General features: G+C 52.8%; 1 protein-coding gene across 6 annotated transcripts in view; it reads left to right on the top strand.

The window, feature by feature from the left end:
• Nucleotides 1-13,716, top strand: part of CENPT (centromere protein T) — a 1,770,416-nt gene that overhangs the window by 1,554,065 nt on the left and 202,635 nt on the right. The gene's annotated exons all lie outside the window — the stretch shown is intronic.

Here is a 13,716-nt window from a genome sequence, read left to right as displayed (position 1 = left end):
TAGTGAACCCTCCTACAGGTTGTGCCAAATTCATTGACCTAACTATACAATTGGATCACTGGTTGCAGAACCGGCGCACTGATCGGGCCAGGTCAGAGACTAGATCACTCTATGTTCGTTCAAAAGTCAGTGGAACTCGCCAAGTGACTGAAAGTCACTCTGAGCCAATGCAGTTAGGAGCTGTTCGGGGTCCAATTTCTAAAGAAGAAAGACACAAAAGAACACAACAGAATTTGTGCCTCTATTGTGGTTCAGCCAGTCATCACCTTCGTAATTGTCCTGTGAAACCGCAGTGGAAACCAGTGGGAGCAGTAGACAAGGCAGACAGGAATATGATAAAGAATGAACTGACAGAAAACTCCAACGCCCGACAAGAGTAGAGGTCGACTTGTCGAGCCAGAAGAAGGAAAATTAGATCTCTCATTTTGTTGTTCCCGCTATCTTTTTTCAACATAACATTTTATTGACATTTTAACATATGACAGTAACATCAGACATTGCGTGTATTCCAGATTGCGTCATAACACACATTGGCATAATGGCTTATTGGTTTCTCGGTAATGGGAGGTTAGTTCTGGATTGGGTGTCTCAGTCCAGGGTGAGAGGGGAAGAGGTGATAGCGCTGCTACTAGGATGTCTTGTAGTCTCTCGAATTATTCCAACCAGCGGGTGAGTGGGGGTCTTCGAGAGAGGGTTGGGAACTCTGTTACAAAGTTTATAAAAGGGGCCCAAGTGTTCTGGAATTGCTTCAGATTCCCTGCTCGTAGGGCTGTAATCTTTTCAGCCACGACCGTGTCCCAACACTTTGCCCACCACAGCGGGATTGATGGACCCGTAGGATTCTTCCAGAGCCGTGCTAATGCAATTTTTGCTGCTGTTAGGAGGTGTGTACATAAGCGAGCTATGTGACCTGTCGGAGGGAATTCCCCATCCCCTGTGTCCCCTAGTAAAACAATTCCTGGGTCCTAGAGGATTGCAAGGCCTGTGATTGCTTGTATGTGGTCTAGTACCTCTCTCCAATAGTTTGCTGCCTGCGGGCATGTCCATAGTAAGTGGAATAATGTTCCTTCGGCTTTGCAGCCCCTCCAGCAGCCCAGTGGGATGTTTGGGTTGGATTTGTGCAGCTGCGCCGGGGTGATTTAGTATCTGTAACAGATCTTATATCCACATTCTCTATTGGTGATGCATTGGGTGCTTTTGTGGGTTTTCGCCCAGATTTTGTTCCAAGTCTCATCGTCTATTGGTCACCCCAAATCTTTCTCCCAGCTGATCATATATCTCTCTTTGATCGTGTGGTCTGATTTATCCTGAAGCCGATATAGTGTGAAGACCTTCCCTCTGGGTGGGACCGATGATAGTGTCAGTTCTAGTGCCATTAGGTCCCTGGAGCCCTTTTCTTTGATTGTCCTTTGGGATAGCCAGTGGCGTATCTGACCCGTTGCCCTTCTGGGATTTTGAATTTGGCTTTACACTCTTCAAATGTGAGTGGGTTGCTTCCCTCTAGAAAGTTTGAGATTGTCGAAGGCACCCTTCTTGCCAGGCGGCAAAGCTCTGGGGCTGAAGGACTGGTAAGAAGTCTGGATTGCTCTGTAACTATGTCAGGGGGCCCAGTGTTCCTGTGCATCCCCATTTCCCAACTGCTGCTTTTCAGTTCGCCACTGTATTGTGTGTTGCTTTTAGGGGTCCTGTCTTCGGCTGTTTTTTTGGCACGTGCATGTGCGGGAGGTCAATTGGGGGGGATTTGCACCATGCTAATTCTATCTGTTTCCAGTATGGTGTGTCTGCTGTTTGTGTCCACGTGAATGCGTGGGATAGTTGGGCCGCTCGTCTGTACCTGGACAGCTCTGGCACTCCTAGTCCTCCAGCGTTCCTGCCTCAGGTCTTGATCTGCTTCGCTATCCGGGCCCCCCGCCCAATACATTTCAGTATAGATCGCTGTAGGTCATTTAGCTCATTCACTGGAATGTGTACTGGTAGCGCCAGGCAGTAGTTGATTAGTCTGGGTATCAGGTTCATTTTAATTGCCGCTAACCTGCCCAGTAATGAGATCTCCTGTTTATTCCAGTGGCATATGTCTCTTTTCAGGTCTCTGAACAGTTGTGGGAAGTTGCTTCGGTAGATCTGGGTATGGCTTTTGGGAATGTGGATCCTCAGGTATTGGATTGCTCTTTTGGCCCCTGGGATAGGGAATTTGGGGATAAGCTCCTCCCTCTGCTTCTTTGTGATGTTAATTGCTAGTGCAGAGGATTTGTCATAGTTTACCCTGAATCCCGATGCTCTTCCAAATGCTTCCAGCTCTTCAGGTAAGGGATCAAGGGAGGTGCTTCGATGGGTTATTGTTAGGAGAACGTCGTCGGCATATAATGCCGCTTTATTTTCCCTGCTGCCCACTGAGATTCCTTATATGCCTGGGTTTTGTCTGATCCTTCCCGCAAAGGCCTCCATAGATAGTGCAAATACCATGAGAGAGTGTGGGCAACCCTGGCGTGTTCCCCGATTGATGGTTATGCTTTCCGATCTCCTCCCGTTCACCCGCAGTTGAGTAGTTGGGGATTGATAGTTCGCCATTATCCATGTTATGAAGTTGTGGCCAAAAACCATGTGTTCGAGTGTACTCTTAATGTAGTCCCAGCCTACAATGTCGAACGCATTGTGAGCGTCTAGTGATATGACCAGAAGTTCTTCCCCCTGCCGTGTGGCACTCTTGATAAGTTCTAGCATTCTTCTGATGTTATCGAACGTACCCTCCCCAGGAATGAACCCGGTTTGGTCCCTGTCTATCAGGTCTGGGATCACCCTCCCCAGTCTGGCGGCCAAAACTTTGGAGTAGATGTTCCCGTCTATATTCATGAGTGTTATCGGTCTGTAGGAGGCTACCTCCTTTGGGTCTTTCCCCGGTTTGTGGACTAATATGGTGAACGAGTCCCCCATTGACTTGGTGACCTGCACGGATTCTAAGAATAAGTTAAATACCCATATGAACTGAGGAGCTAGTGTTTGAGTGTACAGTTTGAAGAATTTTGCTGTTAGCTCATCAGGGACTTGATAGCATCCATAACCTCTTCTATAGTTATTGGAATTTCAAGGGATTCAAGCTGGAGTTTCATGTTGGGAGCTATGAATGATTGTAGGTATTGCTTGCTTTGGCGTTGATCTCCCTTTTGGGTAGACGGGCCAGTCGTCATTGTTTTGTGATGGGCTAGAAGGGCATTCATTTATTCAGTGTCTGTATATCGGGTTATGCCATCTTCCCCGGTGATGCAGACTATATTGTTTCTTTTGTGTACCCGCTGCAGCTTATGGGCGAGTATGCGGTTTGCCTTATTACTTTTGCTATAATAGAACTGTTTAGTGTATGCGAGGGCTTTAGCCGAGTGATCCGCCCAGTGGATTTCCAGTGCGACTCTCGCTTTCTTCAGCTCTCTTTCTAACTTCCTGGTATGGCGATTTTTTAGGTTCTTCAACTCTGAGACTTTCACCTCCAGGGCGGATGCTTGGATCTTAGCGATCCGGTACTGTTCCGCTGCTGTGCTGATTAGTGTTCCCCTTTTCACGGGCTTCATGGCTTCCCATGTTATTCCAATGGGTGTATCGGGTGTTGTGTTTTCCTTGAAGTAATTAGTGAGTGAGTCCCTCACCTCTGTTTTAATTACTTCATCTAAGAGTATGGCGTCGTTTAGCTTCTAGTACCTCGGAGGGGGTACTGGTAACACGCTTATTCCCAGGTCTGCTGATACCGGGGCATGATCTGAGATCATCCGGGTGTGGATTTGTATATTCTCCTGACATGGGAATAGGGTCCCCGTGATTAGTAATAGGTCGATCTGCGAATGACCTTCATGGGCATTAGAGTAGAAGGTATAGTCACTGGACCCTCCGTTTGCGAGCCTCCATGCGTCTATTGTTTCCGTTTCTCGCAGCAGCCTGGCAAAGGTTAGGGCTTGGGTGTAATCCAAGTTGGATGGTGGGAGGGTTTTGTCTACTAGTGGGTTGGGCACCATGTTAAAGTGCCCTCCCATGAGAAGGTGTCCTGTAGTGAATGTTACCAGTGTTGGAATTAGCTTCTGAGGAGTTTGTCTTGGCCCTTATTGGGACAGTAAATTCCAGCTATGGTGATTGGTTGTCCCGAGATATATCCCTTTACCAATAGGTATCTGCCTTCCGGGTCTCTTTTCACTGTGGGATCCCGGATTGGGAAATTGTTGCTCAACAGGATCGCTACCCCTTGCTTCTTTTCCCCTGAGGAGGCAAAGTAGGTCTGTTTAAACCACCTAAAACTCAGTCGGTGCTCATCCGCGGTCAACAGGTGCGTCTCTTGGAGGATTACAATATCGCCCCCCAGGTTGTTGAGCCTTTTCTCTACCAATTTGCGTTTCCTCGGGAAGTTGAGGCCGCCCACATTCCACGTAAGAATGCAGGCGTTTCTATCCTCCTCCGGCCCTGTTAGGTTCACGAGTCAAAGCTGCTGTGGGCTCCTTTATATTGGGCCCTCGCATCGAGGTTTGGGGCCCCCCCTTAGCAAATGTGTGCATGTCATGTCTGTGTTGTAACTTGGTAGGCCTTGCTAGAGGCCAAAATACCCCAACTTCTCCAGCATGGGGTCTGGCATGGATTCACATGCTCATGAATATTCCCCGTCGTCAGGCCGGGAATCCTCGGTATAGAAAAAATCAGTTTCATTTCTGATCTGTCTTTCTCAGTAGTAACCAATCACTGGTCTCTGGGTCATTCTGCCCCCAGCCAATGACTGCCCTCTCCCTAATCCCTGCCCCTGGCAGCCATCCTCAGATTTTTACCGCACGTTCAAGTGTTGGGAGTCCTCGTGCTTGGCTCTCGAGCTTTTGCTGCGTTTTCACGCTTTTTCAGGAGATTTTCTAATTTTTTCGGTTAAATAGAGCCTCAAGCTCCACCGTTTCTATTTCCGATCAACGGGAATCCGTTTCGGAGTTTCTACGCCCCTCAAGGATGAAGATTTCGTCGAGTTATGCTTTTGGAGGATCCCAGAAGTTCCGAGGCCTACCCCGGACATGGCCCAGGAGAAAGGGAGCTCGACGCCTGGGAAGCTATTCAGGACCTGCCCTGGATGCCAGCTTCAGAACATTTTCAAGGAGGACGAGCATTCGTTATGCCTCTACTGTCTCCATGAGGACAAGACGCACAAGGAAAAGGACTGCGCGTTTTGTGGAAACATGTCGGAGCGGACCATGAAGGATCGCCACCTCCGTCTCGCCAACTGGCTGGAAGGTAAGAGCCCGCCGGGCGAGAAGAAGAAGTCCGAGCGGTCTTCTAAGTCCTGTGAGGGCGCTCCGGCGACGGGGGCCCAACAAAAGGCTAAGCACCGCGAGTCCACGGGCACCGGGAGCGCCGAACGGTCGGGCTCCTTGGCTGCCAGGCAGGGCGCACCCTCCCCGGCGCCATCGACCACGAGCCAACGCTCTGGCTCGGGTAAGAGGACGTCTGAGAACCCGGCGAAGCTTCTGGAGAGGCCCCGGTCGATCTCGAAGACTCCGGCAGAGGGGGAGCGAGGCTCGGACCCTCCCCCCAAGGTGAAGGCCCCAGGCGTACAGAAGGTGACGTTGGCCGTAATTCACCCTACTAAGACCTCGATTGAGGATGTCGCCGTGGCCCTGGCTCAGCCTGTGGAGGCTACGCCAGTGGAGGCGCCCTCAGGTACCAGAGTCTCCCTGCCACCGAGGAGGGAGTCTTCTTTCAGGCCCATCGAGAAGACCCCACAAAGTCCTCGTTGGAAAGGGGGGGAGGGGGTGGTGGCCGTCGTGGATACGGACACGACCTCTGAAGAGGAGCTCATCCACGTCGTGGAGGAGACCCAGCCCATAGGGAGCGATCCCGACGAGGGCGACGGTGACGCAGGCGAGGCTCCTCAAGAGCCCTCGCTCCCGTCGTTTCCGGCGCCGCAGGACACCTCGGCGGCCATTTTGTCAGCCATCCAGTCCTTATGCTCGGAGATAAGGACTAGGTTGCCCCTTCCCCTGACAGCGGAGCCTGAGCCAGACCCGACAGAGGATCCGGAGCCAGGACCTTCGGGGAGCCCACCGCTTAAGAGGGAGAGGACGCATCTTAGGCCTCCTCTCCCGCCTCTGCGGCCTTCTCTGCCTTCCCCCCGGTCCACTACCCACAGGGATGATACAGGCATGGACACGACTACAACGGGTACGGATGACGACGGAGGGACATGCCCCCCGTCGCCCCCTGCCCGGGCGTCCCCGCCCGACGAGATTGGATCCTTCCATGCAATGATCTCCAGGGCATCCGAGCTCTTCCAGCTCTGCCCTGAGGAAAAGAAGGAGGGGTTCCTTTACCAGCAGCGCAAGGCTAAAAGGAAGACGGTCCTCGCCGTACCGCTTCTTGATGACATCTGGGATGAGGGGCTCGCCCTCCTCAAGAACCCTGCCACGGCTCCTGCGAAGAGGGACCGGTACGAGAAGAAGTACTGGGTCCCCAACGCTGCCCACTTGTGCCTTAGGGCACAACCTACCCCGGACTCGGTCATTTCGGCGGCGACCAAGAAGAAAGCGAGGGGGGCATCGGCCTCGACTTCAACCTCCCCTCCGGACGGCGAGGGTAGGAAGCTGGATGCGATGGGACGACGGGTCATCTCATCTGCAGCGACGACCATCAAGGCGGCCAACGCCCTGGCCATCGTAGCCCGCTACGACAGGGAGTTGTGGTTCAAGATCGCCCCCCTGTTGGACTTCCTTCCGGAGGCCAAGAGGGCTGAGGCCCTGGAAATCTTGCAGGAAGGTGAGATTGCCTCGGACCACGCCATTACTGTGGCTACGGACATCGCCGACACCGGTTTCCGTCAGTTGGGCAACAGCGTTTGCCTGAGACGACGAGGATGGCTCAAAGCGACGGATTTCCGCCAGGACGTTCAGACCAAGGTTTTGGACATCCCCTTCGATGGGAACAACCTTTTCGCAAGGCGGTTGATGAATCCCTTCAGGCGATCAAGACGGACACAGAGACGGGCCGTGCACTGGGTGTGCTCCAACAGCGACGGCCGTCCTTTCGGAGCTCCGGAGGCAGATAGGGTGCTTCCAAGGGAGCCGACAGCAGCTCCTCTACGTACCGTCAAGCGGCAAGGTCTTCGTCGCAGGAGGCCTACAGGGGACGCGGCAAGTCAGGTGGATACCGCCGTCGTCGCCAAGGTGGTCAAGGAGGCAAAGCGGCCTCCAAGCAAGATTGAACCGACCGTCGGGTCGGGCCCCCGCCAAAGCACCCCGGTGGGAGGCCGGCTGACGAAGTTCGTCGGCGTGTGGGAGTCCATCTCCACCGACCGTTGGGTGCTGGACGCCCTGGCCCTGGGGCACGCCCTCGAGTTCCAGAAGGGGTGCCCCCGCATTCCTCCCGTGGCCAGGAAGGAAAATCACGTCCCTCAACTGCTGTTGGAAGTACGGGCGATGCTCAGGAAAGGTGCCATCGAGCTCGTCCCGAAGAGGCTTCGGGGCTCCGGAGTTTACTCAAGATACTTCCTCGTGAAGAAGACAGGTGGATGGCGTCCCATCCTGGACTTGCGACGACTAAACAAATGCATCAAGGCACAGAAGTTCCGGATGGTCACCCTCCAGCACATGCTGGGACAGCTGGAGGAGTGCGATTTCCTGTCGTCGTTGGACTTGGAGGATGCTTACTTCCACATCCCTATTCTAAAGAGGCACTGAAAGTTCCTCAGGTTCGTGGTCAAAGGGCGGCACTACCAGTTCAAGGCCCTCCCGTTCGGATTAAAGTCGGCGCCCAGGGTGTTCACCAAGTGCCTAGCACCAGTGGCGGCGCGGCTGCGCCTGCAGGGGATCCACGTCTACCCCTACCTGGACGATTGGCTCATACGGGCACGGACAAGGGAGCTCGCCGTGGAACACACTGGGCCTGGGGTTCTCCATCAACTTTCCGAAATCCCACTTGGTCCCGTCGCAAGTCGCCCTGTTTCTGAGAGCACAGCTCGACCTTGTGGCGCGGCGGGCCTCACCGTCGGAGGAAAGGATAAGGACCATCCTAGGAAAGGTGCTACGTCTACTGGCCACGGACGTGGCCAGAGTGGGGTCTATCAAGTCCCTCCTCGGAATGATGTCCTCCTGCATTTATCTGGTGCCCCACTGCAGACTTCGGATGCGGCCCTTGCAAGAATTCCTCGACGCCCACTGGATCCAGGCGACGGGCAGCTTCGAGGACAGGATCCCGCTCGACGAAGCATTCCGTCAGGCGATACGATGGTGGGGTGTCCGCGCTCATCTGACAGCGGGAACAGGTTTCCTAGCCCCGGCCACCAGGTGACGGTGACGACGGATGCCTCCCTGGAAGTTTGGGGAGCGCACACCGGGGGTCTCCACGCGAGAGGCCTTTGGTGCTCGGAGGAGAAGACTCTCCACATCAACATCTTGGAGCTCCGCGCCGTGTTTTGGGCCCTCAGGTCTTTCCTTCCGTCCCTCAAGGGCAAGGTGGTGAGGATCTTCACCGACAACACCACCACAATGTTTTACATTCGGAAGCAGGGCGGAACCAAATCCCCTGCCCTGTCCAAGGAAGCCCAGGATCTGTGGCATTGGGCCGTCGCCCAAGGGATGTTTCTAGTACCCTTTCATCTGGCAGGGATAAAAAAACACCATCGCCGACTCACTCAGCAGGGAGCTGCGCTCGTGCCACGAGTGGGAACTGCGCCAGGATCAAGTGGATCGACTCTTCCGATAATGGGGCGAACCCCAGATCGATCTCTTCGCGACGGCGGCGAACTCCAAGTGCCGGAGGTTCGCAAGCAGGTTTCCCCAACCGAGGAGCATGGGCGATGCTTTCTCGTTCCCCTGGGACAGCCTGTTGCTTTATGCATTTCCGCCGTTGCGGTTGCTACTCCGGCTCGTCAACCAGCTCAAGAGGTCCCGGTGCAGGATGATCCTCGCCGCACCGGCGTGGCTGAGGCAGATCTGGTTCCCGGACCTTCTGGACTTGTCAGCATCCACACCAGTCAAGCTGCCGACGGACGCGGATCTTCTCTCCAGAGCAGGAGGCGCCATTCTTCATCACGAACCAGAGTCGCTGGACTTGCAGGCCTGGCTCCTGCAGCATTAGAGTTTGGAGGATACGACATCCCGGCCGACTGCAGACAGGTTCTTGCAAAGGCCAGGGCATCCTCAACTCTCAAGTGCTACGGACATAAATGGAAGAGGTTCTCTGTCTGGTGCCGTGCACAGAAGATTAACCCTCTGCGGATTACGGCCCCTCAAGTATTGCCATACCTACTGTCTTTGGCCAAGGCTGACCTATCTCACGCTTCCATCAAGGTACATCTGGCTGCCGTCTCACGTTACACCAGAACTACAGGACGGGCGTCCTTGTGGTCTCATCGTCTGATGAAGGAATTTATGAAAGGACTGTTCCGATCATTCCCGCCAGTGAAGGCCCCTGCCCTGGCGTGGGAGCTCAACGTGGTGCTAACTAGGGTCATGGGGGCCCCATTCGAGCCTATGCATTCAGTGCCGATGAAGTTTCCGTCGTGGAAGACAGCATTCCTCGTGGCCATCACCTCTGCACGACGAGTGGGAGAGATCCAGGCCTTGTCTTGCAAGCCTCCATACTTGACTTTTCACGACACGAGGGTGGTGCTGAGGACGCACCCCTCCTTCATGCCCAAGGTGCCGTCGGACTTCCACCTCAACGAGCCCTTGGTGTTGTGAGTTTTCTTCCCGTCGCCTTCGTCGCTGGCTGAGAGGACTCTGCACTCGCTGGATGTAGCTAGAGCGCTGAAGTTCTACGTGGACCGCACGAAGAGTTTTCGGAAGACATCACAGCTGTTTGTGAACTTTGGACCTGTGAATCAAGGGAAGGCTCTCTCGAAGACCTCCATTTCCAGATGGCTCTCCGGCTGCATCATGCACTGTCACCGGTTAGCAAACCGACCGTTGCCAGGCCGTCCGAGGGCCCATTCGACCAGAGTGATAGCTGCTACTGTGGCGTTCCTGTCTGGTGTGCCCCTGCTCGACATCTGCAGGGCTGCTACGTGGAGGTCGACGCACACCTTCACGAGATTCTACTGCGTCGACCGGGATTCCAGGGAGGAGTCCAGAGTCGGCCAGGCAGTGCTGCGCAACCTGTTCGCCTAAGGTGAGCCTGGTGAGGAGGTAAGAGTTGCTGTATTGCTTGATATTGAGCCTTTTGCCACCTCCCGTGGTTGTGCATGTGTATGCTATGTATTCCTATATTCATGAGCATGTGAATCCATGCCAGACCCCATGCTGGAGAAGCAACAGTTCTTACCTGTAACTGTAACTGTTGTTCTCCAGCATGGGTCTGGCATGGATTCACATGCGAACCCTCCCGCCTACCCCTCTGCGGCTCTTCACTTGGTCATACTGCCACTTCACGTGCTACCAAATCTGAGGATGGCTGCCAGGGGCGGGGATTAGGGAGAGGACAGTCATTGGGTGGGGACAGTATGACCCAGAGACCAGTGATTGGTTACTACTGAGAAAGACAGATCAGAAACGAAACTGATACTGATTTTTTCTATACCGAGGATTCCCGGCCTGACGACTGGGAATATTCATGAGCATGTGAATCCATGCCAGACCCATGCTGGAGAACAACAGTTACAGGTAAGTAACTTGTTCCTTTCCCCCCACCCGCTCCCCCCCAACTCTTTCCCACCTCACCCCCCCACACCCTCAACTCCTTGGCATGAGACCAGCCTCACCCAATGGGGGAAGCTGGCTGGACCTCATCGTCGTGCTGATGGGGGCCAACGTCCCTGAACGCCATCAACAGGACGACTAGAGAGTGCAAGGGTTAATAGAGTAGGACCGTGTGCATTGCAGTGGGCTCAGTGTGAGGGATTATGGGTCTGTGTATCTGTGGTGCCACCTTGGGTCATCGGTGTATCCAAGCTCACTCAGGGGGGTGCCTTTGGTTGTGCTGTGGGAGTACCTTGGGAGAATGCATCGTCGCAATGGGCAGCTGGCCTTCTGGTAGTGGTCGTTATTCTTGGGGGATTTCATCTTGCCTTGGCTATGTGCTGTGGATTCGGAGCCTCAGCTTTCTGGCCCTTTTCCCATTAATTTCTCCACTTCACTTGGGGTGCGGATGTGCCTCCGAGGGTTCCATGTGATAATATTGCTGCAAAAATATCGGCGTAAAAAGATTTCGCCATATTTTTGCGGCGATATTACCACATGGAACCTGCGGGGGACACCCCCGCAACCCCCATATATTTTAAAAGGGAGCGGGGGACACCCCCGCAAACCCCCCATCCATTTACCCCATAAATTATTCCCACCAAAAATATCGCCTATGGCCGTTCCCGACGACCATATGTACGGCAATATTTTTGGTGGCGATAATATTACCTGATACCCCTCCGAGTCCCCTCCCATGTGAAGTTTAGGGCTGTTAGGAAACTCCAGTGATACTGCACCTTCCGTTCTAATAGCCATTCTGTGAGGTTGCAGAGTGCTTTCCGCTTCTGTAGGGTAGTGAATGCTAAGTCCTGATACAATAAGCTGCTTGCCCCCCTGAAAAGAATCTGGTAAGATGCTCTGGCCTGCCTCATGATCTCCTCCTTCATTTTGAAGAAATAGATCCTCGCTAGGACGTCGGGAGGAAACTGGGAAGATTGTCTCGGGGCTGTTCGATGAACCCGGTCGAGCTCCAGGGGGGAGCTATCTGGTATGGTCAGGATACATCTAAATAGCTCCCTTGTAAAGTTCTCCAGTTCTGCATCTGTGATTGCTGTGGGTATTCCCCGGAGGCGAATATTGTTCCTCCTGGAGCGATTTTCTGCGTCCTCTTTCTTAGACTCTAGTAGGTCAGACCTCGCCTCCAAGGCTACGTTTCTGTCCATGTTTTTTTCCAGGTCGAAGGCATGGTCACATACAGTATTTCCAGGTCTCCTGTGCGCTGTTCCACCTCTGCCACCCTTTTGTCAAGCGCTGTGATTTTCTTTGTGACCTCTTCCGTCCCCCTTTGGATCTCCTTTGTTATTGCCACTAGTAGGTCTTTGAGGTCAGACTTGGTTCCCGATTGGGCTGCTTCCATGCACTCGGGTGTGTTGACCACCTCCGTGATAGAGTCCGTTGTATGTTCGGCTTTCTCAGCTTCTCGGAGGCGGTCTTGCCCGTCAGGGCCACGATGTCCGTTTGCTTCGTTGCCTTTCCACTTTCCGCCATGGCTGCTATGCTGGTTTTGAACCCAGCCAACTGTAGCGTGCGTCCGCCCTCCGGGATTGGATGCAGGAACTTCAGCTGCTGCAGGTATCCTATGAGGGCAGCTGGGTGCTCTGTCTTAGTACGCGGTTGTGTCCCCGGTTCTGCTGTGCGTTGGTGCCCCCCCCACCCCCAGGTGTCCCACTGGATCTGGAGTTACTTGCTTCTGCAGCTGAGCCCTTTAGCTGTTTGCGCCTCGAATTGGAGGGCACTTCCTGTGGTTTTCATATCATCTGCATAGGCAGGAGGGGGAACAGGATGACGGCGGGTGCCCTTGTGCCTTTGGGGGCCTGTTGGCTCATCTTTTCCGGTGGGTTGGGGGCTTTTCCGTTGGCGATAGTTTAGATGAATGGACTAACAACGCCTACAAATCAGCCACCCCCATCGGTGAGGACAATAGATACACATCCGAAGTCAGAAGATGTACTCCATAATCATGCATGCAACGACAGTACCAGTGCTGAGCAAAGTACGAAAGTGATAAAACAATCAAGAACGTGTACAATTGTCTGCCCAACTGTGCCACCCACTGTGGACCCGGAACGAGCTTGCAGCCTGATTTTCATGACCTTAAACGCTAAATGGCAGCAGCTAGCACGAACGCAATTAATGGACACCCACATCATACACAAATTCAAAGACAAACATGTCTCGTTACAGCCAGGGGATTGTGGTTCATACAGCACGAACGGCAAAATGCCCATGTGGGATAGAAACCTCCAAACGCGACAACCTAGTCCGTCAACCAATGGTACGAAAAATATGAAAAGACCGAGAAACATTGGAAGAAAGAAGGTGAACAATGAGGATGCTCAAATAAAGCTGCACAAAATAATCATCGAACGTGTAGACAACAATGACAAATTAATTCTAAATCGAAATAACGTCATGAAGTTATTTCATTTAGTGCCAAGTCTCCGATTAATAACATCGGATGACCTGAAAATTGTAGAATTCTTACAAGAAAAAAGAAACGACAAGGTGGTCCTAAATCTTCAGTCCAAAATAATTAGTGACACGATTATGGAGGCGGAGTCTGTACTTATGTCGCTAGGGTTTGAAATTTACAGATACACTGAGAATTTAACTCCATCTACCAAGGAAATAAGTGAACGAGCAATCGACCCAAAGACCGCAAGTACAACCTGGAAGCCAAAATATGATGAGAGTATAGAGAAAGGAAAAGAAGGAACAGCAAATACCTGCACTTTCAAACTCAAAACAAAAGAAGACACGGCTACCTGCAAAGCTCAGCATCCCAATTCAGAGATGATGCAAGTTCCATTGAAAGAAATTAGAGAGGAACGTATTTCATCACCCACTGAAAGAGACCAGATTAAAATCACCATTGCCGGAGCAACAAGAGTGGATGAGCGTACTTATGATGGTGAAAGAACAGCAGAAACCTCAAACTCTATGGACAAATGCACTTGGTTAGCTGCTATTTTGAATTCAAAACACAAAAACGAATGCCAGGAAACGGAGGACCGAACCGGATATATTTGATTGG

Source organism: Ambystoma mexicanum, chromosome 1p, assembly GCF_040938575.1.
Source record: "Ambystoma mexicanum isolate Mex_15411 chromosome 1p, UKY_AmexF1_1, whole genome shotgun sequence".
Taxonomy (NCBI): domain Eukaryota; kingdom Metazoa; phylum Chordata; class Amphibia; order Caudata; family Ambystomatidae; genus Ambystoma; species Ambystoma mexicanum.
The sequence above is the reverse complement of the archived record's forward strand: the minus strand, read 5'-3'. Positions and strand labels throughout refer to the sequence as shown.